General features: G+C 32.9%; 1 protein-coding gene across 7 annotated transcripts in view; it reads right to left on the reverse strand.

The window, feature by feature from the left end:
* ZC3H12B (zinc finger CCCH-type containing 12B) overlaps positions 1 to 27,907 on the reverse strand; it is a 354,164-nt gene that overhangs the window by 111,259 nt on the left and 214,998 nt on the right. Inside the window, exon 1 of one of the 7 annotated variants that reach the window (XM_039850261.1) lies at positions 6,869 to 6,891. The exons of the other annotated variants lie outside the window; for them this stretch is intronic. The gene's annotated coding sequence lies outside the window, so the exon portion shown is untranslated. Of the gene's footprint in view, positions 1 to 6,868; positions 6,892 to 27,907 lie in introns of those variants that run through there. 7 annotated transcript variants of the gene reach the window in all.

Raw genomic sequence — 27,907 nt, forward strand, 5'->3', positions numbered from 1 at the left:
TCTTTACAATAAATGTTCTCAAACAATGTAATATACATATGATATATTATTGAATTGTACATTTGAAACCTATAAAGTTATTAACCAATGTCACCCCAATAAATGTCATAAAATTAAAAAAAATGGTAGGAAACTAAAGTCCAATAAGAGACAAGGTGGGAAATCTAAAATATGTAGAAACTATACATTTCTGAACAACCGAAGCATCAAAGAAATCAAAAGGAAATATAAAACTATGAAAAATAAAAATGGAATTACAACATATGAACTCCTATGGAATGCTTCAAAAGCAGTTCTGAGAGACTGTTTAAAGCGATAAAAGCATATATTAAGAAATTAGATCTAAAAAAAACCACAACCTACCTTTACACCTCAAGGAATGAGAAAAAGGACAAATTAAGCCCAAACTTAGCAGAAGAAAAAACATAATAAAGATCAGAACAGAGGTAAATGATTCAGAGACCAGAAAAACTACAGAAAGGATCAATGAAATTAAGAGCTGATTTTTTGAAAATATAAACAAAATTGACAAACCTTTAGCTAGACTAAGAAAAAAGGAGAGAAGACTCATATAAATAGAATTAGAAACGAAGGAAGAAACATTACAACTGATACCACAAGAATATATAGAATGATGAGACAACTATGACCAGAATTGAAGACTTTGCTGGTGAACTTTACCTAATATTTAAAGAAGAATCAACACCAATTGTAAAGATCATCCAAAATATTGAATAGGAGATAACACTTCTATATTCATTACATGAGGCCAGGATTACCCTGACAGAAAAGCCAGATAAGGATACTACATGAAAAGAACACTATATACCCATATTCCTGATGAAAACAGAGGAAACATTCTTTTAATTACCAAGTTAAATTCAACAACATATTAAAACAATTATACACCATGAACAAGTGGGATTTCTCTCTCAGATGCAAGGATAATTCAACATATGCAAATAAATAAATGTAAGATATGGAACTTCCAGTCAAGATAGAGTGAAAAAACACCGTGTTTGCCTCCTCCAATGACCACATCAAAATTACGACTAAATTATACAACAGCCATCATTAAGAACCCCCACAAGACTAGCTGCAAAGAACTCCTATAACTAAGAATATAAAGAAAAAGTCACCGAGAGACTTGTAGGAGGAGCAGAGATGTAAAACAGGCAGGTCCCACACCTACAGTGTGGCGACTAAGAACCAGAAGGGATATCTTGGCTGTAGAGCTCCCCTCTGAGGTGTGAGGGGTCTCAGCCACACACTCAACTCCCCATTCTGGGGTATCAGTGTTGGGAAAAGGATTTTCCATAAAAACTGGATCTGAAAACCAGTGAGGATTGCAACCTAGTGAGACAGAGGGATGCTAGAGACAGAGGCAAACTTCTTAAGGGGCTTATATCTGGACTTGCTTGTTCAAAAACTCACTCGCTCTAAACTCCAGTGCAGGGAAAACAGCTCAAAAAGCACCAGGAACATACATGGAGGAACAAAATTAACTAGATTTAGGGTGAGGGCTAGAGAGGCAGAGGTTGAAGCAGTTTTCTCTTGGGACAGAACTGTCGGTAGGAGCCATTATTCCTTAGTTGAACTTTCTTCTAACCCAGCTGGCTCAGCACAGGTGGGTGCTAAATCTGAGCTCTCCATTAATCTAAAACCATTGGCCCTATTCTGGTGATTCTTTTAGACCTCACCCCCACCCAATTGGTGCATCTGGCCGAAACATCTACCTCTGGCTTTTCTACACAAGTGGCCTGCCATTGCTCATGCTGTGGACTTTTCTATAATCCCATAAGCCCCAAACAAGCCATAGCCAGCCTCAGCATACCCTGTACTACTTGCTAACTGGTCCCAAGCCAAGCACAAGCAAGTCATCAGTCTCAATTTGCATTGTAACTACCATCAGGTGACATCAAGCCTGGCCTGAGTAATGGCTGACCTTGGCTTGAAACATACCCTAGTCTAAGAGGCCATAAGCCTGGAACACATGGTGACTGGCCTCACATCATATCATGGTGCTCACCAAAGGGTGAAAAGCCAGGTACTCATGGCAGCCATCCTCAGTTCACAGCATAATCTCTCACAAGTACCACCAAGCCCAGCATAAGCAGCAACCAACTGTAGATCACTTTGTAGCTCCTACAAGGCAGCCCCAAGCCTGGGCACAAATGGTGGTTAAACTTAGCCTGCATTAGAGCCACTCCAAAGAGGCTCCGTAACAAATACAGCCAGAGGTAAACTACAGACCACAGTAGAGCACCCTCAACCAGCTCCACAAGTGACACACCCAAAAGTGTGAACTCAACTAGCACCAGAGCCCCGGCAAAGCAACTTTTCTCTCTGTGGGGTCAGTCACCTCATATTAGCTTATGCGCTGTTTTCATGGCTGGCCCTCACAGCCAGTCAACAAGAAGGGCAATCTCTACCACTGCCATGTAAACCACAATCAAGGTCCGACTTCAAAAGGGGTGAAAAACAAAAACAAATAAAACCTCACACAAGTGACAACCCTGGAGCGACTAAAGAAATTTTTTTAAAAAATCAAATAAACAACATAACTTTACACTCAAAGTACCTAGAAAAAGAAATCAAAAACAAAAACAAAAACAAAAAACAAAGCCTGAGCTTCTAGAAGTAAGGAAATAATAAAGATTAGAATAGAAAGAATGAAATAGAACCTAAAAAGGATAGATCAATGAAACCAAGAGCTGGTTCTTTGAAAAGATAAACAAAATGGATACATCTTTAGCCAGACTTATGAAGAAAAAAGAGAGAAGGCCCCCCAAAATGAAATTAGAAATGAAAAAAAAAAAGTGACAACTGACACCACAGAAATATAAAGAACTATAAGGAAATACTATGAACAATTATATGCCAACAAATAAGACAACTTAGAAGAAATGAAAAAAATCCTAGAAACGTACAATCTCCCAAGCCTGTTTCAGAAAGAAACAAAATTTGAACAGATTGATAACTACTAATGATATTGAATTGTTAATCTAAACCTGCCAACAAACAAAAGCTGTGAAAATATGGCTACACAGGTGAATTTTATTAACCTTCAAAGAATTAATACTTATTCTTCTAAAAGTATTCCTTAAAAAATTGAAAAGGAGACAAGGCTTCCAAACTCATTTTACAAGGCTACCACTAACCTGATACCAAAACCAGATAAAAATACTACAATAAAAGAAAATTACAGGTCAATATCTTTGATGAACATAGATGCAAAAATCCTCAACAAAATAATAGCAAACAGCATTCAAAAAAACATTAAAAAGATCAGAGGATTTCTGGTCATATGACTGAGCAGGTAAACTCTGTGCTCTTGAAAGCAGTAAGAGAAAAGCATCTAATTACCTACAAAGGAGCTTCCATAAGACTGTCAGCTGATTTCTCCACAGAAACTTTGCAGGCCAGAAGAGATTGGCATGAAATATTCAAAGCCATGAAAAGTAAGGACCTATAACCAAGATTACTCTACCCAGAAAAGCTATCATTTAGAGTCAAAGAACAGATAAAAGCTTCAAAAACAAGAAAAAGCTAATGGCGTTCATCATCACTAAAACAGTATTACAAGAAATGATAAAGGTCCATCTTTAAGAAGAAGAAGAAGAAAAAGATAAACTGCATGAATAATAAAATGATAATAACTACATATATATCAATTACTTTAAATGTAAGTGGATTAAATGTTCCAATCAAAAGACATAGGGTGGCTACAAGAGACTCACTTCAGGTCAAATGACACAGACAGGCTGAAAGTAAATGGATGGAAAAAATGCCTTTTATACAAATGAAAACAAACAAACAAAATGCTGGAGTAGAAATACTTAAACCAGACAAAATAGATTTTAAAACAAAGTCTATAACAAGAGATGAAGAAAGATCCAGTAATCCTGATTCTGGGTACTTGTCCAAAGAAACTCAGAACACTGTTTTGCAGGGACGTGTGCACCCTTATGTTCATTGCAGTATTATTTATGATAGACAAGATATGGGGGCAACCTGGGTGTCCATCGATGGATAAATGGATAAAGAAAAGGTAGTACATATATACAATAGAATATTACTCAGCCATAAAAAATAATAAAATTTTGCCATCTGCAACAACATAGATGGGTATTAAGGGTATTAAGCTAAGTGGAGTAAGTCAGACATGGAAAAATAAATGCCACATGATTTCACTTATATGTAGAATCTAAAATACAAAATAAACAAACACAACAAAATCAAATTCATAGATAACAGAGAACATTTTGATTACTGTCAGATGGGAGGCGGGTTGTAGGGCTACATGCAAAAAGTGAAGGGATTAAGAATTCCAAATTTGTAGTTACAAAATAGCAATTAGAATGTAAAGTACAGCATAAGGAATATACTCAATAATATTGTAATAATCATGCATGGTTTCAGATGGGTACTAGATTTATCAGGGTGATCACTTCATAAGTTATATAAATGTCCAATTGCTGCTGTACATCTGAAATTAATATAATATGTATGTCAACTGTAATTTAAAAAAATTAAAAATCATACACAATGATCAAGTGTGATTTATTCCAAAAATGCAAGATGACTTCAACATCCATAAATTGAAAAACATGATAAACTACATAAATAAAATAAAGGTTACAAATCATAAGACCATATTAATAGATGCAGAAAAATCATTTGGCAAAATCCAACCTTCGTTTATGATAAAAACTCTCAGCAATGTGGGGGTACAGAGTACATACCTCAAAATAATAAAGGCCATATATGATTAACACATAATTAATATTGTACTCAATGGGAAAAACTGAAACTTTTTTCTTTAAGATCAGAAACAAGACAGGGATGAGCACTTTTGCAACTAAAAAAATACAATACTTAAGGATAAATTTAGCCAAGCAGGTAAATGACCTGTACTCGGAAAACTATAAGAAATTGAAGAAAAAAATTAAAGAATATATATATAATTGAAAAGATATACCATGTTCATTGATAGGAAGACTTAACATAGTTGAAATATCTATAATATCTCAAGCAATTTATAGATTCAATGCAATCCTTATCAAAATACCAATGGCATTTTTCACAAAACTAGACAAACAATGTTAAAACTTATATGGAACCAAAAATGACCCCAAAGCACCAAAACATTCTTCAGAAAAAAGAAGAAAGCTGGATGTATCACGCTACGTGATATCAAACTATACTAAAAGACAATAGTAATCAAAACAGAATGGTACTGGCATACAAACAGAAACATAGATCAATGGAACAGAATTGAGAAACCAGAAATAAATAGAAGCTTATATGGTCAACTAATCTATGACAAAAGAGGCAAGAATGTACAATAGGAAAGACATTCTTTTCAGCAAATGGTGCTGAGAATACCAAACAGACACATGTAAAAGAATGAAAATAGATTACTTTCTCACACCATATATGAGAATAAACTCAAATGGCTTAAAGAGTTAAATGTAAGATCCCAAACCTTAAAAATCCCAGAAGAAAACATAGGTAGTAAACATTTTGACATCACTCTTAATATTGTTTTTTGGACAAGTCTCATGGGGTAAGGGAAACAAAAGAAGACTTAAGAATTGGGACTACCATCAAACTAAAAGGTTTTGAACAGTAAAGGAAACAAACAAAATGAAAAGAAAATCTCCTGAATGAGAGAAGTATTTACCAATTATAGATATAATGAAGGGTTAATATCCAAAATACATAAGGAATCCATATAACTTAACATAAACAAATGAAGTGATTATAAAATGGGCTGAGGACCTGAATAGACATTTTTCCAAAGAGGAAATACAGATAGTCAATAGACTTATGAAAAGATGCTTAACATCACTAATCACCAAAGAAATGTAAATTAAAACTGAAATGAGACATCACTTCACACCTGTCAGAATGATTATCATCAATACATCAACAAACAATAAGTTTTGGCAAAGATGTGTAGAAAAAGGAATACTCATGCACTGTTGGTGAGATTCCAAACTGGTGCAGCCACTATGGAAAAGTTTGGAGGCTTCTCAAAAAAATAAAAATAGACAAACAATGTTAAAACTTATATGGAACTTATATGGATCATAATTACTGTATGATCCAGCAATTTCACTTTTAGGTATTTATCCAAAGAAACCCAAAACACGAATTGAAAAGACATATGCACTCCTATATTCATTGCAGCATAATTTACAGTAGCCAAAACAATCTAAGTGCCCATCAATAGATAAAGGGATAAAGAAGATTTGGTACATATAAACAATGGAATATTATCCAGCCAGAAAAAACAATGAAATCTTGCCATTTGAGTCAACATGGATGGATGTAGAGGGTATTATGCTAAGTGAAATAAGTCAGACGGAGACAAATATCATATGATTTCACTTTTATGTAAAATATAAAAAACAAAATAAATGAACAAACAAAACAAAAACAGATTCATAAATACAGAGAACAAACTGATGTTTGCCAGATAGGAGGGGATTGTGGGGCTGGGTGAAAAGATGAAGGAATTAAGAAGTACAAATTGGTAGTTATAAAAATGTTCACAGGGATATAAAGAACAGCATAAGGGATGTAGTCAATAATATTGTAATAGCTATGTATAGTGTCAGATGTGTTTTAGAATTTTAACTTCATAAGTTATATAAATGTTTAATCACCATGTTGTACACCTGAAACTAATATGTCAAATCTAATTAAAATAAAAAAATAAAAATAATAAATGCAATACATCACGTTAACAGAATGAACAAAAAATCATGTGATCTACTCATTAGATGCAGATAAAGCATGTCACAAAACACATCCATTAATGATGAAACCCCTCAATAGATTGGGTAAAGAAGGAACATACCTCATTGTAATAAACACCAAGTACTACAATCTTACTGCTAACATAGTACTCAATAGTGGAAAATTGAAAATTTTTCTTCTAAGATCAGGAAAAGACAAGGGTGATCTCTCTCACCACTCTTATTCCTTACAGTACTGGAACACTTACCTAGAGATATCAGGCAAGACAAAGAAATATAAGGCATCCAAATCAGAAAAAAAGACGTAAAATTGTTATTATTTGCATTTAGTATAATTTCGTGTGGAGAAAGTCCCAAAGACTTGGTCAAAAAATTGTTGGAACTAATCAATGAAAACAGAATATTAAAATGATTATGCATTCATGTTTATTGTAGCATTATTCAGAATAACCAAGATATGGAAACAATATAAATGCCCACCAGATTAACATATAAAGATGGAATATACATGCTTATATATTTATATAAATATATAATATATAAACATTATACATCATAATATATAATACATATTATATATATTAGTATATATAAATATATACACAAATACATACAATAAAATATTATTCAGTCATAAAAAAGGACATTCTGCCATTTGCAACAACATAGACAGACCTTGAAGATATTATGCTAAATGAGATAAGTTAGATAGAATAATACAAATACTGTATGATGTCACTTATATGTGGAATCTAAAAAAGTCAAACTTGTGAAAACAGAGAGTAAAATTGTGGTTACCAGGGGATAGGATTGAAAGGATAGAACGCAAATTGTTTACAAATGCAAAACTGAATCCAGTAGTAAAGAAGTCCTTGAGATTAATGTACAGTATAGTCAATATAGACAATATTGCATTATAATCATCACACTCAATCATAGTCATTCCAACCACTAAAAAGAAATAATTATGTGATGTGATAGAAGTGCTAATTATCATATGGCATATCGTAATGGCTATTATAATATACAAATGTATCAAATTAACACATAAACCTTAATTTTACATAATTTTATGTCAAATATATTTCAGTTTATAGAAAAAGAAAAAATATTAAATGCCATCACAAGGAAAACACAGATCATCTGTAGAGTAATAAAAATTAGATTGACAGTGACTTTTTCATTAGCAACAATAACTGACAGAAAAAGTGGATTGATTATCTTCTAAGGGTTGAGGGAGAATAATTTTAAGCACAGAATTCTATACTCAGTTTAATCCAAGAGTGAGATAACATAAAAAAAAATGTTCAGATATGCAAAGTCCACATAAGTTTATCACCAGCTGACCTACGCTAAAATAATGACTAAAAGATACTACAGCAAAAGAAAAGTGTAAATGAGAAAAACTAATAAAATGTATTTTATAAATCTAAAAAAAAGTATAGAATTGAAATATAATTTGAGAGGAGTCTTCAAAGCAAAGTGGGGCTAAAAGGTTACACATCAATAATTAAATATTGAAAAACAGGAGTTCAGAGGAAAGTAAAAAACATTCTAGGATCCTTTTGTTATTTGGGAGTAATATAAAATATCAATTTTCTTTAAACTTTGTTAGAAATGCATATTAAAATTTCCGGGTAAATACTAAAACCAATAGAGCATAAAAAGGAAATACATAAAATTTGATCAAGTCAACAAAATCTAGAAATGGAGGGAGAATATAAGGTATGGTAAATAAAAAACACAAAACAAAATGTTAGAAAACTATCCAAATACATCAGTAATTATAACAAATGCATATGGTTTATACTCATCTGTCAAAATACTTTAAATATGTTTAATTTTTTAAATTTTGAAATAATCGTAGATTCACATGAAGTTATAAAAATGTACAGGGTGTTACTATGTACTCTTCACACCATTTTCCCCAACAGGAACATGTTGTATAACTATAGTATAATAAAAAAACTAGAAAACTGACATTGATGCAATTCACAGATCTTAGGTTTCACCAATTTCATTTTGTATGTATAAAATATAATTCTATACAATTTAATCATGTTAGACTCATGTATTCACAACCACAAGCTAGTTATGGAAACGTTCTATCACCACAAGAATTCCTCATGCTACCCTGTTAAATGAAATTCACCACATCCCCCACTATCATGAACCTCTGGGAGCCACTAATCTAGTATCAATCTCTATACTTTGTTATTGCAATAAATTTAATTGAATAAAAAATACAGTAATATTCCATTCTATACATGTATCAAATCTTCTTTATCCATTTTTCTATCAATAGACACTTAGGTTGCCTCCATATTTTGGCTATTGTAAATAATTCTACAAGGTGAACTTTTGACATCAATTTACTTAGCATAATTCTGAGATCCATCCGAGTGGTTGCATCTAACATTAATTCATTTATTTTTATTGCTGAGTAGTATTCTATAGTATGAATACACTGCAGTTTGTTTAACCATTCACTTGTTTAAGAATAATTGGAGTGTTTATACCTTTGGGCTAGAATAAAGCTGCTATATATATTTGTGCACACTCTGTCGATACAAGTCATATGGTAAGTATACATATATTTTAAAAAGAAACTGTCATACCTTCCTCTAGAAAGGGTATACTATTTTACATTCCCACAAGCATGGTATTGCCTTGAGGTGTAAAGTTAGGTTATTTGAGATTTTTATTTTTCTTAATGTAGGCATTGATCCTTATAAACTTCCCTCTTAGAACAGATTTTACAACATCCCATAAGTTTGGGTATATTGTGCTTCTATTTTCATTTACTATATTTTGATTTCCCTTTTGTTTTATTTTTTCACTCACTGGTTGTTCAGCAGTGTATTGTTCAATTTACACATATGTGTGAATTTTTCATCTTTCTTCCTGTTACTGATTTCTAGTTTCATAACATTGAACTCCAAAAAGATACTTGATACGGTTTCAATCTTCTATTTGTTAAGACTTATTTTGTGACTCATCATATGATCTGATCTGGACAATGTGTAAGCTCCTACTGTTGGATGGAATGTCTGTATATGTATATCAGTTCCATTTGTTATAAAGTATCATTCAAGTCTAACATTTCCTTGTTGAATTTGTCTTGATCATCTAGCCGTTGTTGAAAGGGAGTTATAGAAGTCTCCTACTATTATTGCATTATTTTCTATTTCTCTTTTCAGATATGTTAATATTTACTTAATGTACTTAGGTGGTATGATATTGGGTGCACGTATATTTATAATTGTTATCTCTTAATGAATTGAATATTATCATATTTAATAATTGTCTTTGTTTTTTACTACCATTCTTGGCTTAAATAATATTTTTTTTCTGACATAATTATAACTAATCCAACTCTCTTTTAGTTTTCCATTTCCACGGAATATATTTTGCCATTACTTCACTTTGAGCCTATGTTTGTCCTTAAAGATGATGTGAGTCTCTTGTAAGCAGCATATAATGGGTCTTTTTATCATCCAGCCACCTTACAAGTTTTGACTGGAGACTTCAATATACTTTCATTTAGAGTAATTATTTATATGTAAGGGCTTACTAATATCATTTTTTTAAATAGTTTTCTGGCTGTTTTATAAGTTTTCTTGTTTCTTGTTCATTCTCCTTCTGCCTCCCTTTGTGAATTTATCATCTTCCATAGATGTATGCTTTGATTTCTTCCATATGTATATAATATATAATGTCTATTTAACACTAACAATTTGAATTTAATCACATACAAAATCTTTATGCTTTTAGTTACCCCTTTTTCTTCTTTTTAATATATATATTTATTTACTTTCAACTAGTCGACATACAATATTATATTAATTTCATATGTACAACATAGTGAATTGACATCTATATAACTTATGAAGTGATAACCCCCCAAAATCTAGTATGTACATGAACACTATACAAGCTTATTACAATATTATCGACTATATTCCATATGCTATACTTTATGTCCTTGCGACTGTTTTTATACATCTTAATTTCTGCCCCTTTTTCAGATTCCGCCAGCTACCTTCCCATCTGACAACCGTCAAAATGTTCTCTGTATCTATGTTAGTTTCTGTTTTGTTTGTTTGTTTGTTTGTTTATAGATTGAACATATAAAGGAAATCATATGCTATTTGTCTTTCTCTGTCTGACTTGTTTCACTTAGCATAATACCTTCTAGATCCATCCATGTTGTCACAAATGTCCAGACTTCATTTTTTTATAGCCGAGTAATAGTCTATTGTTTATATGTACTGTACCAATCTTCTTTATCTATTCATCTGTCAATGAACACTTAAGTTTTATCCATATCTTGGCTATTATATAATGCTGCGGTAAACATAGGGGTGCACATTTCTTTTCAAATTAGCGTTTTGTGTTTCCTTGGATAAATATCCAGAAGTGCAAATGCTGGGTCATATTTTTAACTTTTTGAGAAACCTCAAAACTGTTTTCCATAGTGGTTGCACCAATTTGGATTTTCACCAACAGTTCATGAGGGTTCCCTTTTCTCCACATATTCGCTAACACTTCTTGTTTGTTGATATACTGCTGATAGTCATTCTGAAAGGTGTGAGGTGATATCTCATTGTGGTTTTAGTTTATAATTCCCAGATGTTGAGCATCCTAACATATATCTATTATCCATCTGTATAACCCCTTTGGAGAAATGTCTGTTCAGGTTTTCTGCACGTTTTTAAATTGGATTGTTTGTTTTTTCATGTTAAGTTATATGAGTTCCTTACATATTTTGAATATTAACTCCTTACCCAATATGTCATTAGTGAACAGCGTCTACCATTCAGTAGGTTATTTTTCCATTTTGTCGATAGTATCCTTCACTGTTCAAAATCTCTTTAGTTTGATGATGCCCCATTTGTTTACTTTTCCTTTTGTTTCTCTTGCCTGAAAAGTCATATTCAAAAAATATTACTAAGAGCAATGTCAAAGCATTTGCTGTCTAAGTTTTCTTCTACGAGTTTTATAATTTCAGGTTTTACATTTAAGTCTTTAATGCATTTTGAGTTTATTCATATATATAGTGTAAGAAAGTGATCCAGTTTCATTCTTTTATAAGTGTCTGTCCAGTTTTCCCAACATCACTTAATGAAGAGACTGACTTTAATCCCTTGTATATTCTTGCCTCCTTTGTCATAGACTAATTGACAACTTAGGAATGGGCTTATTTGTAGGTCCTCTATTCTGCTCTATTGATCTATGTGTCTATTTGTATGCCAGTACCATTTTGTTTTGATTACTAGAGCCTTGTGGTATAGTCTGAGATCAAGTAGCATGAATATCCAACTTTGTTCTTTCTCGATTGCTTTGGTTCTTCAGAATCTTTTTTTTTTCCGGCGTCTTTTTTGATTCCATACAAATTTTAGACTTGCTTGTTCTAGTTTTCTGAGAATGTCATTGGTATTTTGATATGTGTTGCACTGAATCTGTAGATTGCTTTGAGTAGTATAGACATTTTAATAATGTTAATTATTCCTATCCATAAGCATGCTGTGTTGTTCCACTTATTTGTATCTTCTATTTCTTTTCTTCAATGTCATAGTTTTCAGAGTTCATGTTTTTTACCTTCATGGTTAGGTTAAATTTGTTTCTATTTTACCTTTTTATGCAATTATAAATGAGATTCTTTTCTTAATTTTTATTTCTGTATTTCATATTCTTGTATAAACATGGCACTTATATCTGAATATTAATTTTGTATCTTGCTACTTTACTGAATTCATTTGTGTTCTAACAGTTTTTTGATGGAGTCTTTAGGGTTCTCTCTATGTAGTATCATGTCATCTGCAAATAATGAAAATTTAACTTTGTCTTTTCTGATTTGGATGCTTTTCATTTTTTTTCTTGTCTGATTGTTGTTGCTAAGACTTCCAATGCTATGTTGACTATAACTGGTGAAAGTGGGCATCCTTGTCTTGTTCCTGATCTTAAAGAAAACAGTTTTAACTTTTCTTTGTTGAGGATGATGTTAGCTGTGGGTTTGTCACATATGCCCTTTATCATGTTGAGATATGTTCCCTCTATTCTCACGTTGCTGAGAGTATTTTTTTTTATCATAAATGAGTTTTGAATTTTGTCAAATGCTTTTTCTGCATTTATTGATATATTCATAAAAGTTTTGCTTCATTTTCTTTATGCAATGTATCACATTAACTGATTTGTGGATATTGAAGTCACCTTGCATACCAGGAAAATCACTTGATAATGATGCATAATGTTTTCAATGTATTGCTGAATTCAGTTTGCTAATATTTTATTGAGCTTTTTGAATATATGTTCATCAGAATATGATCTGTAATTTTTTTCTTGTAATGTTTATTCTGGTTTTGCTATCAGGATAACACTAGCCTCACAAAATAAGCTTGAGAGCCTTCCTGCCTCTTCAATTTTCTGGAATAGTTTGAGATGGGTAAGTATTAATTCTTCTTTGAATATTGGTAAAATTCACCTGTGAAGCCATTTCATCAAAGACTTATGTTCATTGGGAGTTTTTGATTACCAATACACATTTTTAGTAGTTATCAGCCTGTTCAGATTTTCTGTTTCTCCTTGATTCGCTCTGGGAAGAGTGTATGTTTGCAGGAATTTATCAATTTCTTCCAGGCTGTCCAAATTGTTGGCGTAGAATCGTTTATGGTATTTCATCATAATTCTTTGCTTTTCTGTGGTGTCAGCAGTCACTGATCCTCTTTCATTTCTCATTTTATTTATTTGGGTCCTCTTTTTTTTTTTTTTTTTGATGAGATTGATTAAAGGTTTATCAATTCTATTTATCTTTTCAAAGAACCAGCACTTGTTTTCATTGAGTTTTGTATTGTTTTTGTAGACGCTATATCATTTAATTCCACTTTGATCTTTATTATTTCCTTCTATTTATTTTGGGCTTTGTTTGCTGTTCTTTTTCTAGTTGTTTTAAGTGTAAGGTTGGCTTGCTTATTTGAACTTTTTCTTGTTTCTTGAAGTAGGCCTGAATTGCTATGAATTTCCCAATTAGGACTGCTTTTGTTGTGTTCTATAGGTTTTGAGTTGTATTTTCATTGTCATTTGTCTCTAGGTATCCCTTGATTTTTTCCTTGATCTCATTGTTAATCCATTCATTGTTTAGTAGCATCTTATTCAGCTTCTATGTGTTTGTGAATTTTCCAGTTTTTATTTCTTGTAGTTGATTTCTAGTTTCATACCACTGTGATCAGAGAAGATGGTTGCTATGATTTCAGTCTTCTTAAATTTGTTAAGACTTGTTTTGTGGCCTAACATGTGGTCTAACATGGAGAATGCTCCATGTGTGCTTGAAAAAATGTATATTCTGCTTCTTTGGGCTTAAATACTCTAATATGAATTAAGTCCATCTTGTCTAATGTGTGATTTAAGGCCACTGTTTACTTGTTGATTTTCTCTCTGGATCATCTATCCACTGATGTCAATGGGGTGTTAAAATCCTCTAGTATTACTTTATTACAGAGAATCTCTCTTATATTTGTCAAAATTCGCTCTATATATTCAATTTCTCCTACATTGAGTGTGTAAAAGTTTACAAGGTTTATAACCTTTTGTTGGACTATTCCTCTTAGTGTTCTGTTGTAGCCTTTATTTTAAAGTTTATTTTGTCTGATGTAAGTATTTCTACCCCAGCTTTGTTTTCCGTTTCCATTTGCATGAAATACCTTTTTCTATCTATTCACTTCAGTTTATACGCTGTTCTATCTGAAGTGGGTGTCTTATAGGTAACATATGCATGGGTCTTGTTTTCTTATTCATGCTGCCATCCTATTTAGATTGGAGCATGTAATACATTTACATTTAAAGTAATTGTTGATAAGTATGTAGTTAATATTTTTTAACTTTTTTCTTATTTTCTTTAGAAAGTACATTTAACATTTCTGGTGATACTGGTTTGGTGGTGATAAACACCTTTATTTTTTTTTTCTTGTATGCGATGGTGTTTATCTATCCTTCAATTCTAAATGATAGCCTTGCTGGGTAGAGTATTCTTGGTTACAGGGACTTGGTTTTCATGACTTTGACTATTTTGTGCCATTCATTTCTGGACTTCAAAGTTTCTATTGAGAAATCAGTTGACAGTCATATGTGAGTTCCCTTGTAGGTAACTAAATGCTCTTTCCTTGCTGCTTTTAAAATTCTCTCTTTAATTTTGTCATTTTGATTATGATGTGTCTTGATGTGGGCCTCTTTGACTTCATCTTTTGTAAGACATTCTGTTTCCTGGACTTGTATGTCTATTACCTTAGCCAAGTTAGGAATGTTTTCCATCATTATTCCTTCAAAGAGCTGTTCAATCACTTGTTCTCTCTCTTCTCCTTCTGGTACCCTTACGGTGTGAAAGTTGGTTTGCTTGATGTTGTCCTAGAGTATTCTTAATCTAGCCTCACTTTTTTTTAACATTTTTTTTCTTGTTGCTGTTCTGATTGTGTGTTTCCTGGTACCTTGTCTTTTAAATCACTGATTTGATCCTCTGCTTCATCTAATCTACTGTTTATTACCTTTAATATATTCTTCATTTCTGTTATTGTATTTTTTCATTTCTGACTGGTTCTTTTTTATGTTTTCTATCTCTTTTTTAACGTTCTCACTGAGTTCATCTACTCTTTCCAAAGTTCATTAAGTATCCTTACAACTAGTGTTTTGAATTCTGTATCTGGTAGATTTTTTTGTCTCCTTTTTATTTAGTTCTTTTTTCTGTAGTTTTGTCCTGTTCTTTCATTTGGGACATGTTTCTTTGTGTCCTCATTTTGGCTGAGTCCCTGTGTTTCTATATGTTAGATTGGCTACTTCTCCTGGTCTTGGCAGTGTAGCCTTATGTAGTATGTGCCCTTTGGGGCCCTGTCGCACAGACTCTCTTGTCATTTGAGCTGGGTGCTCCAGTGGTGTCCTTTGTGTGGGTCGTGTGTGCCCTCTCTTTGTAGGTGAGTGTTGATTTCTGTTGTCACATCATTGGGCGGGACTGACCCTCAGGATGACCAGCTGTGAAGAATGGCTATGAATACAGTATATGAGCTGTTTTAAATGAGCTGATCCCATAGAACAGGATTTGCTTTAGTAGATTTATGGTGCTTGTTGAGTCTGCCCTTTGGATGTGTCATTTATGGAGGTATTTAGGTAGTGCTCTGGTGTGGTCATTTGTGGAGGTATTTCGATGGTGCTCTGGTGTGGTGTGAAGTTGGCTATCAGATGTCTTTTTTCTAGGTCCTCATGGGAGTGACTCTGGTACAGACCAAAGTCAGCCTAGAGCTTGGCCTAGAGCTAACTGGTAGGAGCTACAAAGTAATCTGCATATACTTGCCACCTGTACTGAGTTTGGATGAACCTATGATAGGCTAAGTTGTGAGTCTGGAGGACACTAACGCTGGGGTTAGGATCACATAGTACGTGTTATGGGGCATGCTGAGGCCACACAGTGCTTAGCTGGGGTTTGTAAACCTTTGAGAGATTTCAGAAAAGCTTGCAGTATGAGCTGAGACAGGCCATTTGTGTAGAAAAGCCACTGGAAGAGGTTCAGTCCTGGCACTCTTGTTGCATGGGACAGTGTCTCAAGGATTCACCAGGGCGGTGTGAAGAGGTTAGCCAGATTATGGACAACTCAGATTTTGTGACTGGTCTGTTCCTGCTTAGGTGGTGGGGAGGCTCAGCACAACAATGTCATCTGCCACCTCTCCTGTTCTTGGTGTGAGATGCCCTGATACTTGACCTTCAGCCCTTGCTCTGAATCTAGTCAACTCAGCTCACCCCCATATGTCCCTGGCACTTTTCAAGCTTGTGGCCCAGCACTGGAGCTTAGAACAAGTGAGTCCATGAGTTAATAATCTGTGTGTGGGCCCTTTAAGAGGAATGCTTGGGACTCCAGAAGCCTCTGTCTTACTCAGCTACAATCTTTGCTGATTTTCACAGCCAGAAGTTATGCGGAGTTCTCTTCTGGGCACCAGAGCCCTGGGTTCGGGAGCCCAGTGTTGGTCTGGGAACCCTCGCTCCTCATGGTGGACCTCTGTAGCAGAGCTATCCCTCTCTTAACCATTACATCATGTGTATCAAAACAGCCTGTTCTGCTTCTCTGCCTCTCCTAGCAGTCTCTATATGGCTTTTCTTTTATATCTTTAGATATAGAATTTCTATTCACCTACTCTTCAAGCAGTTCTCAATGATTGTTCTGAAATTTTGTTGTAATTTTAATGTGGGCATAGGAAGAGACAAGCACAGCATTTTCCTATTCTGTCATATTGACTGGAAGTCTTTACTTACCCTTTTTTTCATATGGTCATTTACATCTTTTAATATTGTGTCCAGTAACAAATTGCTGAAGCTATAAGTATTTTTAATACTTCTGTTCTTCAACCTTTATATTAGAGTTAAGTAGTTAACATATCATCATATTGCAGTAGTAAGGTATTCTGTATCTGAGTATATTCTTACCATTACCAGTGTATTATATATTTTATTAATTTTTATGTTACTAATTAGTGTCCTTATGTTTCAGCTTGAAAAATTCCTTTCAGCTTTTTTTGTAAGGCAGTTTTAGTGGTGATAAATTTCTTCAGCTTTTATTTATTAGGGAAAGTCTTTATCTCACCTTCATTTCCAAAGGATAACTTTGCTGTGATAAGTATTCGTGGTTGGTAGTATCTTTCTTCCAGCACTTTGAACATATTATCTCATTCACTTTTGTCCTGTAGGGTCTCTGCTGAAAAATCTGTTGTTAACCTTATGGGGTTCCCTTAAGTGAGAGAATTTTTTCTTTTCTTTTTTTTAAATCTTGCTGCTTTTATTGATTTATTTATTCTCTAAAGTAGCTTTAATTTTTTTTTATTTTTTAAAAAAATTAATTTTTCAATTACAGTTGACATTCAATATTATTTTATATTAGTTTCATCTGTACCACATAGTGGTATTATATAGACATTTATATAATACTTCAATTAGTCTAGTACCCACCTAACAGTATACATAATTATTACATATCATGGACTATATATTCCCTATGCTGTATTTCACATTCTCATAACTATTTTGTAACTACTAATTTGTACGTCTTAATCCCTTAAACTTTATCGGCCGTCCTCACAACCTCCTTTCCATCTGGCAACCAACAGTTTGTTATCTGTATCTATGAATCTGTATCTGTTTTGTTTATTTTGTTCTTTAGATTCCACATTTAAGTGAAATCATATGGTATTTGTCTTTCTCTGTCTAACTTATTTCACTTAGCATAATACCCTATAGGTCAATCTATGTTTTCTCAAATGGTAAGATTTCGCTATTTTTTCATGGCTGAGTAATATTCCATTTTATATATGTACCATTTCTTCTTTATCTAATTGTCTATTGATAGGAACTTAGTTTGCTTACATATATTGACCATTGTAAACAGCACTGCAGTGAACATAGGGTTCTTATATCTTTTCACATTAAGGAATCATATAAGACCCAGAATAGCCAAAACAATCACAAGAAAGAAAAATAAAGCTGTAGATAGTGTGCTACTTAATATCAAACTACACTACAAAACTATAGTAATCAAAACAGACTGTTATGAAAAACAGACACATAGATCAAAGGAACAGAATAGAGAGCCCCAAAACAAACCCATGCCTATATGGTAATTTAATTTAGGACAGAGGAAGAAAGAATATGCAATGGGATAAAGACAGTCTGGTCAATAAATAGTGTTGAGAAAACTGGATAGATACATCCAAAAAGTGAATGTGGACCACCTTCTTACTCCATATACAAGAATAAACTTAAAATGAATGAAATGTAAGACTTAAAACCATAACTCTCTTAGAAGAAAACATAGGCAGTTACTATTGCTACTTTTAAAAATTATCTTTTTGTGTTTCTTAAAAATAGTTTTATTAATATTTGTGTTGTAGAAAAACAGTTTGGATTGAATTTTTTGAGTGACTCATTAGCTTCATGAACTTAAATGTTCAAATCTCTCTCCATGTTTGGAAAGTACTGAGACAATATCTCTTGAAATATTTTTTCACCTCTTTCTCCTAGTCACCTCCTTTTGAGACTCCAGTAATACTAATAGCATTACTTTTGATGATGTTCAATAAGTCCCACAGGTTTATGTCAATTCTTTTTTTTTTTTTTCTTCTGCGATTAGATAATTTTAGCTTTCAGTGTCTGACAGATCACTCATTTTTTCTTCACTTTGGTCATGTTTGATATTAAAGCTCTCAACTGAATTCTTCAGTTCTGTTGTTTTCTAAGCTCCAAAATTCTTTTTGAATCTCTTTTATATTTTCTCTTTTCTTGTTGATTTTTTTTTCATTTTATTCTGGCAGATTTTTTCTGATATCATTAAATTTTTATATATATTGTCATGTACCTCTGAGCAGAATTTTTAAGACATTTATTTTGTCTTAAAAAGACAATTATTTTGTTGAACAATTCCTGGATCTCCATTTTTGGGTCCAGTTACTGGTGGTCTACTGTTTTTCTTTGGTGGAGTTACATTTCCCTGAATCTTCATGATCCCTACAGCCTTGCATAGGTGTCTGCCCATTTGAAGAAGCAGTTAACTCTTCCAGACTTTTGGACTGACTTCAGTAAGGGAAGCCTTTCACCTGTGGGTGAGGGTATGCTGGAGCAGAACATGACCTTGTGTCTAGTGGTGCAGAGTACAAGTGTGGGGACATGTGGCAGCAATTGTTCTGGGGGGCAGTAATATCTCTTCAGCTCAAGCTGCTGGAGTCCACAGCATTGACAACTGTATGGTCTGTGGCAAGGATCGGGGGTCTTATTGGCTGCGAAAACTGTTGGGGTCCTCAGGTGTGCATATACATCTGCAGGGGCCACCTGAAGAAGGTGGATGCAGCCACACATGTAGTGATGTAAGCTTGAGCAGGTAACAAGGGCTGGGGGAGACTACAGGCTCACTGGCAGCTGTGAGGGCCATGGCTGTTTGTTTGCTCTCCCATGGCTGCACGCTCTCCTCCTGGGTCTGCACCCTGTAGGGGCAATTCACTTGGATCAGGCTGGGGACAAGCAGGTGCACATCTGGAAGGGCTACCAATAGGTGGGTGTGGTAGTACCATGAAGTGACAGAAGGCAGGGCTTAACTGAGGCCCACAAGCAGCTGTGGAGGCCCTGGCTGTATTTATGCTTTCCTGAGCCTACACACTCTCACCTTGGGTGTTTATGCTGAAGCAGCAGCTGATGATGGATGTCAGGTCAGTGTTGTACAAGTACACAGCTGGAAGGGCTAGTCCTCAGTCTAGAAATGGTGGTGGATGTCAGTTGGTGGGGTCTAGGCATGCTTCACTTTTGCAGACACAGATGCCTGAATTGGTTTCCCATATGGCTTCTTGGCTCTAGCATGAGTGGTGAAGGACTCAGGCAACTGACATCAGCAAATGTGAATACCTGTCCGAGAAAATCTCACAAAATTCACATCAGGTCTGTAATGGCTGTGCTGCCTATTGGCTTTGCCAATAGCAAAGTCTGCTGTATTTTTTCCAATGAGCAGAGCAGCTCATTGTGAACCTCAATTGCTACTTCTTTGTCTCCTAATAATCACTCCTGCTCATCTTCCTTGTTCCTAGCCAGTTGTATATGTCACACCTATGCTGGTCTGGGTGACGTGAAACCAAAATGGTACCTTTCTTTAGTGTTCTGAAAGGCAGGATAAGCTGGTCACTCACCCAACTCTTCCCTTCCTGCTTAGAGGAACTCTTTCTAGCTAAGATGATCTTTTCTGACACTGAATAATGTTGACTTGGGAAAATGGGATGATGCAGACAAAATAAAGCTCTTTTCTTTCTCTTCTTGGGAAATTTTCTGAGGTTTTTGTTTGTCGTCGTTTCACTGTGTCGCTAAAAGTTTCCTAGGTGAATACTAGAGGTCTCTTAGAGACCTCTAGAATTCTCCAGTTAAATCATCTGCACAAGCAGGTTTCTTTATTAGGAGTTTTAATTTCATGTTGATTTTTATTAGTTATAATATTCACATTATTGACATTATTTATTTCCTCTTGACTGAGTTATGGTTTGATTGAGTCTGTCTCAATTGATTTGTCAAGAAATTGGTTCATTTCTTCTAAGTTGTCGATCTTGTGAGAGTAAAGTTGTTTAATATATGCCCTTATTATCCTTTTAATTCAGTTTCATTCCTATCTTTAGTCATTTGTGTTTACTTTTTTATCTTCGTCAGCCTTGATAGAGGGTTATCGATTTTATTGATTTGGGGGAGGGGTTCAGTGGATTTTATTTCATGGATTTTCTCTATTATTTATTTATTTATTTATTTATGTTTTCAAGTTCATTGATTTCTGAAATGAGAACCTCCATTATTGATTTGAGATTTTTCCTATTTTCTAATCCATATATTTAGTACTATTAATTTCCCTCTAAGCACTGCTTTAAGATATATCCTACACATTATGACATAGTGTATTTTTAAATTTAGTTTTATGTATTTTTTAATCCTTTGATTTTTCCTCCCTGACTCATGGATTACTTAGAAATGTGTGGCTTTATTCCTAAGGGTTTGGTATTTTCTTCTATTGTTCTCCATTTTAAAATGATTTATAATAATTGTTTAGCCATTTGTTTTTAATAGAATATTTGACAATTTTTAAATTTCACTAAAAGACCACTAATCAAATTGAATCAGTTTAAAGAAAGCGCACTAGATACATATTTTAACCCATGCAATTAATGATAAAAGAAAAAAATGGAGCATAGCAGAGAAAATGGAGAAGCAATATAGACAAGTCAATAAACAGAACTGAGCATGTAAGTCATAGATATAAAGTTTTAATTTGCCATTTCACCAAATTTCACCACACTGGCCCATACTGCAGTCTTCCTTGGACAACTCTTGGGGTCCACAAGCCCCAGGTGCGTGGTGGTTGGCCTCAATATTTGGTGAAATATCTATATAAATTTGGGCCTCAGTTTTCTCATTTGTCAAATAATAACACCTGGCATATACACCCCTCAGGTAAGTATAAGTTGAATAAATATGACAATAAATGTGGCAATTCTTAGAAAGTGTTGAATAAATAGATGTGGCAATAGATGTGTAAACACATAGAAAGCTAAGGTATTATAAAAATGTATGGTATTTTAATGCATATTCCAGTTTAGCAGTCTACTGTAGTTTTTAAGTTTCTCATTGAGGGACAGGAGTGACACAGGGACAACCATGGAGGAGTATAAACAGAATTCCAGGAAGCACTCAGCTTTCTAATTCTTTGCAAGGTATTCAGATGCCCTAACACTGTGCCTGGAACACTAAACATTATTTTAAGTACCTGCAAACTGTTGGAGTAAAAAAGATGCCACAAGGATGCTAAGAATGCACAATAGAGAAAGAGTAAACATTTCAACAAATGGTATTGAAAAAAACAGATATCTATAAAAATAAATAAAATTAAACTCATGTTATTCGATACAGCTACAACTAGAAATTCTAGTAGGCACAAAAAGTCAAGAAAAAAATATACAGATTGGAAAGGAAACAAAACTATTCTTATGTGAAGATTGTTTATAGAAAATGCCAAAAAAATCTACAAAAAAATCCTAGAACTAATAAATAAATTCAGGAACATCTCAGAATACAAATCAACATATAAATTTATTATATTTCTATATACTAGCAATGAACACATGAAAACTGAAATTTAAAATGTGATATTGTTTATAATTGTTCTCAAAACTAACAAAGCCTATAAAGGTGTATGCTGAAAACTACAAAATAATGATAAAATATATCAGAGGAAATCTAAATAAATGGAGAAAATACACCGAATGTGTACATTCAATGTAGTAAAGATGTCATTTCTCCGCAAATCAATATACAGATTTAAGGAGATTATCAAAATTTGAGAAATGTTTTTGAAGCTATAGTAAACACTATTTTAAAATGGATGAGATATTTATAATAGCCAAGATATGGAGGCAACCTCAGTGTACGTCAATGGATGAATGGATAAAGAGGTGGAATATGTATACAATAGAATATCGCTCAACCATAAAAAAGAATGAAATTATGCTATCTGCAACATGCTATCTGGGAATGGACCTAGAGGGCACTGTGCTAAGTGAAATAAGTCAGACAGAGAGAGACAAATACTATATGGTCTCACGTATATGTGGAATCTAAAGCACAAAATAAAAATACAAATCAGGACAAAAAAAGAAAAAAGCAGAAGATTTTGAAAGATATAAAGAACAAGGGCAACAAATAGACAACAGGAACAAATATGGAAGATATTAATGCAATATCAATAATTACTTTAAATATCAGTGGTCTAAATACACCCATTAAAGAAAGACTATTAAATAAAAGTGGGTGTGCTCATAATAAAATAGAAACTAAAAAAGAAATAGAAAAGATCAATGACTAAACAATGCAAGGGTTAATGAGATCAATACAAAAGTAAAAAGGTAATTTGAGAAAAATAAAAACAAAACACAATGACCCCAAATCTATGGGACACAGCAAAAGCAGTCTTAAGAGGGAAATTCATAGCAATAAGGGCCTACCTCAAAAAAAAAATTTCGAATCATCTAACCTTACAACTAAAGGAATTAGAAAAAGAACAGCAAACAAAGCCCCAAATTAGTAAGATGGAAATAATAAAGATCAGAATGGAAATAAAAGAAATAGAGTATAAAATAAATTTTAAAAATTAATGAAAACAGTAACTTGTTCTTTGTAAAGATAAATAAAATTAATAAACCTTTAACCAGACTCATAAAGGAAAAAAAGGACTAAAATAAATCAAATTAAAAATGAATAGAAGTGAAAACTGACACCACAAAAATAAAAAAAAAATTATAAAAAGTACTATGAACAATTATATGCAAACAAATTCAACAATCTGGAAGAAATGGATAAATTCCTAGAAACATACAATCTTCCAAGACTGAATCACGGAGAAACAGAAAATCTGAATAGACTGATTCCTACTAACAAAATTGAATTAGTAATCAAAAAACCCAACAAATGGAAGTCCTAGTCCAGATGATTTCACAGGTGAATTTTATCAAACATTCAAAGAATTAACACCTATCTTTCCAAAACTATTCCAAAATATTTGAGAGGAGAGAAAGATCCCCAACTCATTGTATGAGGTCACCATTACTCTAAATCCAAAGCCAGGCAAAGACATTACAAAAAAGAATATTACAGGTTGATATCCCTGCTGAACAGAGATTCAAAAGTGCTCAAGAAAATATTAGCAAACTGAATTCAGCAGAACATTTAAAAATTCATATACCATGATCAAGTAGGATTTATTCCTGAAATGCAAATTCGGTTCAATATCTGCAAATCAATTAACATGATACATCACATAAAGAAAATGAAGGATAAAAATCATATGATCATATCAATAGCTACAGTTAAAGTGTTCAACAAAATCCAGCATCAATTTATGATATAAACTGTCAGCAAAGTGGGAATAGAGGGAACATATCTCAATGTAAAAAAGGTAATGCATGACAAACTCTCAGCTAACATCATACTCAACAGGGAAAAGGTAAAAGCATTTTTCTTAAAATCAGGAACAAGACAAGGATGTGTAATTGAACACTTTTATTTAACATAGTATTGAAAGTCCTATCCACTATAATCAGACAAGAAAAAATAAATAAAAAAGGTATCCTAATTGGAAAGGAAGAAGTAAAATGGTCATTATTTGCAGATAATGTAATGCTATGTAGAGAGAACCTTAAAGATTCCACCAAAAAACTATTAGAACTGATAAACAAATTCGGGAAATAGAAGGATATACATTATTAATCAGAAATCAGTTGCATTTCTATATACTAATAATGAATTGCAAAAAAAGAGAAATTAAGGAAACATTTCCATTTACAATTGAATAAAAAAATCTAGGAATAAATTTAACCAAAGAGGTAAAATTTAACCAAGAGGTAAAACTTGTACTTAGAAAATTATGAGACATTGAAGAAAACAATTGAAGAAGATACAAATAAATGGAAGCATATGCCATGCTCATGGATAGAGACAATTAACATCATTAAAGTGTCCATACTACCAAACCCAACCATACTACCAAAACCAATCTATTGATTCAATGCAATCCCTATCAAAATGCCAATGGCATTTTTCACAGAACTTGAACAAATAATTCTAAAATATATACAGAGCCACAAAGGATACCATATAGCCATAGTAATCTTAAGAAAGATGAATAAATGTTGGAGGTATCATATTACTTGATATCTAACTATGCTACAAGGTTATAGTAATCAAAACAGCATGGTAATGGCATAAAAACAGACATATACCTCTATGGAACAAAATAAAGAGCTCAGAAATATACCCACACCTATATGGTCAATTAATCTATGACAAAGGAGGGAAGAATATATGATTGGGTAAAGACAGCCTATTCAATAAATGGTGCTGGGAAAACTTGACAGATACATGCAAATAAATGAAACTAGACTATCTTCTTACACCATATAAAAATAAACTCAAAATGAATTAAAGACTTAAATGTAAGACCTAAAATCATAAAATTCCTAGAAGAAAACATAGGCAGTAAACTCTCTAACAATTGTTCTTGGTAATATTTTTTTTTTTCTGATACAGTTCCTTGAGCAAGGAAAACAACAGAAAAAATAAACAGATAGGACTACAACAAACTAAAAGTTTTTGCACAGCAAAAGGAAACCATCCACAAAATGAAAAAGACAACCTTTTAAATGGGAGAAGATGGTCACTAATAATACATTGATAAGGAGTTAATATCCAAAATTTAAAAAGAGTTCACACAACTTAAGACCAAAAAAAAAACAAACGATCCAATTAAAAAATGGGCAGAAGACCTGAATAGATATTTCTCCAAAGAAGACATACAGATGGCCAATAGACATAAAGATGTTCAACATCATTAAGCATCAGAGCAATGCAAATTAAAACTACAAAACTACAATGAGATATCACCTCACACCTATTTGAATGGCCATCATCAATAAACCAACAAACAAGTGTTGGAAAGGATGTGGAGAATAGAGAACCCTCATGCACTATCAAGGGTTGTAAATTGGTGCAGCCACAATGGGAAACAGTTTAGAGGTTTTTCAAAAAATTAAAATTAGAAATACCACATCATCCAGCAATTCTACTTCTTGGTATTTACATAAAGAAATCCAAAACACTAATTTGAAAAGATATATGCACCTCTATGTTAATTGCAGCTTTATCTACAATAGTCAAGACATGAAAGCAACCTATGTGTCCATTGATAAAAGAATGCATAAAGGAGAAGTGGTATATATACAATGGAATATTCTTTGGCCATTATAAAGAATGAAATCTTACCATTCATGACACCATGGATGGACCTGGAAGGTGTTATGCTAAGTGAAATAAGTTAGTAAGAGAAAGACAAATACTGTATGATCTCACTTATATGTAGAACTTAAGTAGGAAATAAACAAATAAACCAAAACAGTAATAGGCTCATAGATGCAAGGAACAAGCTGACGGTTGCCAGATTGAAGGGTAGTTAGGGGATTGGGGAAAAATGTTAAAGGATAAAAAAGGTACAAATTGGTAGTTACAAAATTGTCATTGTGATGTAAAGTAAAGCATAGGGAATATATAGTCAATAATATGGTAATAATAGTATATAGTGCCAGATAGGTACTAGACTAATTGGGGGAAACTCTTCATAAATTATATGTCTAACCACTATACTGTAAACTAAAAAAAATAAAAATTAAAATAAAAAAACTAAAAAAGGCTCATTTAAAATTAATAAAAAAATACCTTTATGTAATATATATGCAAATTAAATTTATACTCTAAAATTGTGTTAAAATATTTGAATGGGGTGAAGGGTTAAAGAAGTACAAATTAGTAGTTGATAGTTGGTCATGGGGATGGGGAGCATGGCAGAGGGAATGCAGATAGCATTAATATAGCAAGGTAGAGGGCCAGAGAAGGGAGGGAGCAATTGGGGGATCTTTTTATGAACTATATAGATGTCTAAGCCACGTACTGTATACCTGAAACTAATTTAAATAAATATATTAAAATATTCTATATTTTTCTGATTCATATATTATTTTAGCTTGAAATTAACACTAACTATACAGCAAAAATATTGTTACTTATGTTTTATATACATATATTTAAATTTTATGATTACCCTTTATATGCCATTTCAACATGTCTTTAAAAAGTGTCATGATTCTAATTCATTGGTACATGATCACATGCTATATTTATTCTACTTTTTATCATGGTTGTCAGAAAAAATTCTATGTCCTTGAAAACTAAAATACCACTGGCAGTTTCAGTCAATATTTATATTAATACTATACTATATTAATGTGCCTAAATATTAGTCTATTTACATTATAATCTCTATTATGTCTACATTAATGCACATTTATATATCTACGTAATATAGATATAATATTATACTCAATATTCATGTGCATATAATGACCAATATGATTTATTTAATATGGAAATGTTTTAATTCTACTCTTTGAAGGGGGACTCAACAATTTGCTTATCATTAAACATATTTTTCAGAAATATTCATTCATTTAGCTGTTACTTACTTCTATAAATATATTGGAAAATAGGAATTTTTGCCAAAGCTAGATAGGGGTAAAAGGGTGACCATGTTTGGTGACAGAAGGGAATCTAACTTTGGGTGGTGAATAAACAATTCAATATATATATGACATACTGTTGAAGTGTACACTTGAACCTTACTTGATTTTAATAATCAATGTAACTCCAATAATTTTTTAATAAAAAGATTTCAGAGAATAAGATAGTTCACAGGAAAGAAAGAAGGCTAAATTACATCAATTATAATTACCTCCAATTATAGAATAAAAACCACTGTTCTAGGCTTTATAGAATAACAGTTGACAGTAGTATGAAATAAATTTGATGGAGCACTAAAAACATAACACGTTGAATGAGATGTGTTTTTGTTGATGAAGAAAGAAAACAATCTTTTGGTACAAAAATTCTTGATCTTGTGAATTCAGATTCCTTTGAAGAGTATAATATTGACTTGTGGATTGCCTTCTTATGGTTAAAACCAGTTCCCTTTACTCTGATGCTTTCCTCTTACCAAA

This window comes from Pteropus medius, unplaced genomic scaffold, assembly GCF_902729225.1.
Source record: "Pteropus medius unplaced genomic scaffold, Ma_sr-lr_union100, whole genome shotgun sequence".
NCBI lineage: Eukaryota > Metazoa > Chordata > Mammalia > Chiroptera > Pteropodidae > Pteropus > Pteropus medius.